Source organism: Maylandia zebra, linkage group LG16 (genome assembly GCF_041146795.1).
Source record: "Maylandia zebra isolate NMK-2024a linkage group LG16, Mzebra_GT3a, whole genome shotgun sequence".
NCBI classification, from domain to species: domain Eukaryota; kingdom Metazoa; phylum Chordata; class Actinopteri; order Cichliformes; family Cichlidae; genus Maylandia; species Maylandia zebra.
Genome location: NC_135182.1, coordinates 3153009 through 3158046, shown reverse-complemented (window position 1 = coordinate 3158046; position 5038 = coordinate 3153009). Strand labels below are relative to the sequence as shown.

General features: G+C 41.1%; 1 long non-coding RNA gene across 1 annotated transcript; it reads right to left on the bottom strand.

Moving 5' to 3' along the window:
* Nucleotides 1-1441: 1441 nt before the first annotated feature.
* Nucleotides 1442-4781, bottom strand: LOC143412959 (uncharacterized). Its single transcript, XR_013093494.1, has 3 exons — nt 4636-4781; nt 2080-2237; nt 1442-1950 (listed from the first exon to the last, which is right to left on the bottom strand). It is a non-coding gene; the product is annotated as an uncharacterized LOC143412959 (long non-coding RNA).
* Between the last annotated feature and the right edge of the window lie 257 nt (nt 4782-5038).

The following is a 5038-nucleotide window of genomic DNA, read 5'->3' as shown; positions in this document are numbered from 1 at the left end:
CTTCAAATCAAAGTAAAACCTTTTTTCACATTCATACACCAGTCGGTAATAAATTCTACACCTCTCCTGGAAAATTTAAAGCATAAAAGCGATTTGCCAGGAAAAGTCTTAGAACACACTTATTTTGATCACATTAAAACGTGATATTCACACTGGAACCTGTAAAATTACTATAGTCATCTAGTGATTCTTGAAATAATTGAAGAAATTTTGAAATGTACCTGGTGGCTGTCGACGAGTCGGGGTCCACGATCTTCAAGCTTTGCTGTTATGATGAAACACAAGTACAAAAGATCCAAAGATGCAGTAGTTGTTGTCGCTTTGTAGTAAAATCCGCTTTCTGTAGAAATATTCTCCAAAAGTTATCTTTCCACAAGCTGAGCTTGGAGCAGGTCAAGACAAATCCAAGAGCAAGTGTAAAGGAACAGCTGGAACCTTGCGCAGCATTCATATACCAACAGCCTGCATGGTTACGGTTGCTAACATGCGTGTGCACGTGATATAACTATATGAACTGAGCCCATCAGTGTAATTTACAGTAAAGTTATGGTCATTTATAGTTACTGCCTTTGTCACCCTTTATGTGGGATGTCTAATAACCATGTAGGTATATCCAGAAATAAACACAGATATTAGAAAGCAGTAAGTCAGTACCTGAGATGTTTGTTTCAGTGAATAACATTAGCATAGCTCATGCTAATATTATAGCTTCACATTTTTCTTTTCAAAGGTAACAAAAACTTTGCGTTCTCGCTACTTACCATGCTGTAATACAGGTATATGCTAGCAATGACAACATTTAACAGATGTTTTTTAAATGCTAGCCGTGCTAATTAATTAGCCTTAGGATCGCTTGAGGTCTTGTTTCCAGCTCTAGTTGTCATAAGGGAACTTAGGCCTGTGCGAGCCTTTGGCACGAAAATGAGTCTCGTAAAGCTCACTATTAAACTGACAAAAAGCCTTAGAACCTAGAAACTATTATTCTTACAACTGTGCTGTGTTTATGTTATAACATATAGCAAGAACCTATAACTATAATTGACATTTGACCTCACTGAATGATTATAGCAGCTGTGTGTTATGTCATGGCATGTTTTTAAAATGCCACCTGAAATTTAGGAGGGGGGTTCTTGAGAGTTTTGTACTTTCATCTGATAACACATACTGTTTATGTATATTTAACACAACAGGCAAGGGATTGTGGTATAATTAGAATTAACACAGATTGTGTAGTCTTTAAATAGACGAGCATTTTTAAAAGCACACATATTATTTGAACACTTCCGTAACTTATTTTTAGTTTTGCTGCACATAAGTTGAATGCAATTAAATCTCATTACCTTTTATTATCCTTGAACTTATTTCATTACACGTAATATAAACACTGCTTATTTAGAAAATAATAATTAAAACACTCCTTGTAATGCGTTAAAATCAGCCCAACTTTTATTTTCAAATTTAAAGCATTTCAGCCAACATACTGGACACTGTTCTGCTGAACAACACACATATTTCCAATATTGTAGCTGGTGTTACTTAATAATTTATTATTTTATTTGTCACACACTTTAAAACTTTAATAACTTTTCAATGAAACAAAGTCTCAGATTTAATTATTCTGAAACTAAGTTTAAGCTTCCCATAACTTTTTATTGCAAGTTACATTACTAATATAATAAATATAAAATGTTTTTATTGTTCATCCACAAGTGCAGTCTCTGGCTCAAACAACACAGAAGCTTGGTATGTTCGTTTGTCAGTCGAGGCATTACTGCTTGAGTGCCTGTCATGAATTTAGCTCATCCAAATGCAATTGTCTGAAGAAAGTCTTTAACATTGTCCCAACTTCCCTTAAGTACAGTGGCAGTAGATGTGGGCTGAAGATGCAATGACCTTGAACCTGCAGGTGACCACACCATCTGTGATGGAGGGCTCATCTCTCCTGGTGTCCTGCAAGGAAACAACAATATTCTTTAGAACACCAAGTTATATTTGATCTACTTATTTCACTTATCTGTGGCCGGGTTGTGGGGGCAGCAGCCTAAGCAGAGAACTCCAGACCTCCTTTTCCACACCCACCTCCTCCAGCTTATCTAGGGGAACTCCATCATGTCTTGGGTCTGATTCAGGGCCTCCTCCTGGTGGGAGCTCGTCCAGTACACCTCACCTGGGAGACGTCCAGGAGGAATCCTTGTCAGATGCCAGAACCACTTTAACCTGCTCCTTTTGATGTGGATCTTTGAAAAATACAGAAAAAACCCAATAATCATATGATTTCTGATGAGCATGCGCTTTGACAACAGTGGGAAGGAAAAACTCCATTTTAAAAGAAAGAATCCTCCAGTAGCACCAGGCTGAGGAAGGGACAGCCATCTGCCACAACCTGTTGGGATGAGCAGAGGAAGACAGGACAAAAGATAAAACTGAAGACTCTGCCTCCCATTCTACTTTTAACAGGGAGCCATAGTCTGTCCCCCAGTGCATGTAGCAGGCATGGAGGAAATCCAGGCCCCAGACACCCAGAGGCCCCCAGAATGTGAGAGCCCAAGGAGGACCATCGGAGTTGCAGCCATGCCACCCTCCTGGGAAGCGCTGAGGAGAGCCCCAGATTAGAGGTCACCCAGCAGCCACGGAGCAGAAGCCACAGGGGGCCCGTGATGTGGCTGTGGGCTCTGCCGGCAGACAGCTGTGGCAGAGTGACCTGAGCCACAGGCCCAGAGGCCAGAGGACTGAGAGCCCCCCACCCCCCGGAAGTGGCCTGACGGAGCCACGGGTGCCAGACCTCGCCAAGCAGTCACTGGGAGTGAGCCGGTACATACCTGAGCGCCCAGCCCCGGACACCAGAACCACCAACACACCGACGCCTGAGGGCATCAACTAACGGCAAGGAGTGTGGTGAATCGAGATAGGCCTCCATACCTTGGAGGGCCTGAGATGTTCCCAGAGACGTGGAGTGTAACCGACCTGACATACAGACACAGTCGAACAGGCGCACGCAGCCACCAACGGGCATTCCCACCCTCATGCACACATATTCATACTCCACAATCACCCAACGTGGAGACAGACACAAATGGACACTGTACACAGTCCTCTTTTAAGGAAGAAAAATCATTGCAGATTCATGCATTACTGACTTTGAAACAGTTACAACAACATATCTAATAAAATGGACATTCTCAGTCACCCACACATGAAGTCCTACCCCACCACCCTCGGGAAAAAACATACGTTACTTATGTTGTTTCTTTTTATGTGTTTTACAACTGTGAAAGATTCACTGACTCTTACTAAATGACCTCACACAGTGCCTAATTTCTAAAAAGGATTTCACACTAATAGAAACACATCGACGTCTCTTTTTCTCAGAGAGAAACATGTAAACCTGCACTCACACTGTATTCTTTTTGTTAAACCGTCACTGGCTCCTTCACTGGCCTCCTCATGTTTGGGTGACACTTAACAGCTAATTACTGAAATGTTCTCATTGCATGTTTGTATATCAACTAACGCACGGTTGGATCACCCAGAGAACTTTCTACTCACACGAAACATTTTTGCAAATGCATCCTGACGCTAATTTGACCTGCAGGCTTTCAATTGCTCCTCTGTTGTAAACCCCACAGTAGCTTTTTCAGGCCAAAAGAAGGTTTTGCACTAGCACAGAATCTGACCCTGAATATCACCATGATAGCTCTGACCACTTGATTTCTCGTTCTTAACTTTATCAAATGAAACACTCTGAAGATGACAGCTGAATTCCAATCAATTAAACTAACTCTGCATATTGTATTCCTGTCTTGGGATCAAAGTGCTGGAGAGGTGATCTGGTGAGTTCCTGCAGGACAACATGATGTGAAAAATTCTTGTTTGGTTTGAACAACAAAACTGATGAGTTGCTGACTGTGAGCTGCAGCTAGTGTAAATCATGCTTTTGATGGATATTTCTCACTGACACACTTTTTGACCTCCTCTAATAACAAATGTTACCTGAGTTCAGTGTGCACTGCTTTCGTGTCAAGCAGATATGTGTCATATGTCATATGTGTTCTTGATTGAACCTCCTGCTCTGGTTGTTTCATGCAGGCTATACTTATGTTCTTGATCAAAACCGACCTCAAAAATAAATGATGTTTATCTTAAGATAGACACTCAGTGATGCTGCAATAGCAGGAACTGACCTACAAACCCTCATCCTGCCCTGCACCAGTGGTCACAGTGGGAGATTGAAGTAGTTTAAGCAGTTTTGTCCTGTTGAAATCATCTTTAGTGAGCCCCTCTGATAAATATTTAGACTTTCACACATTTCAGGTTGTAGGAGTGGGCTGATTAAAGTGTCTACTTTCTTCACTTTACAAGCAGCTTAAATATTGTACAAGGACATTGCTCAAAATTTTATAACACATCTGTTCTGCTATCCCTCCTGTCAGCTAAGCACAGAAAGCTGAGGCTACAGTTCATATGGGTTTGGAAAATTGGGAAACAATGCTGAGTCTCAATTTCAATCTTGTTGTAACACAGATTATATTTTTCATGAATAGAGTCAGCCAGGACACAGCCTTCCCCTGCACCCATACCTACTCCTAATACCTAATACACAGAAGAGTAAACACAGTCAGTAAGCTTGTCACTTACGGAACTCATCAGGAATCAGAAGACTGCAAATCCTGTAAAAGAGTTAAAGATGCAGCGTTAAGAGCATATGAGCTGGCATTATGGTTAGTTTATTGAAATTTAATTTTACACTTTTTTATTTAACAAGCAGACCTCAGTGCAAGAAAGAGTCTTTCCAACACTGATAAGCACAGAGGCCAACTTTGACATGAAAAGGTGTTCAAACAAGTACAAGATATTTACAATAAGCAGACCTCAGTGCAAGAAAGAGTCTTTCCAACACGGAAAAACCAAAGAGGCCAACTTTAACATTAAAAGGTCTTCAAACAAGTACAAGATATTTACAATAAGCAGACCTCAGTGCAAGAAAGAGCCTTTCCAACACGGAAAAAGCACAGAGGCCAACTTTGACATTAAAAGGTAT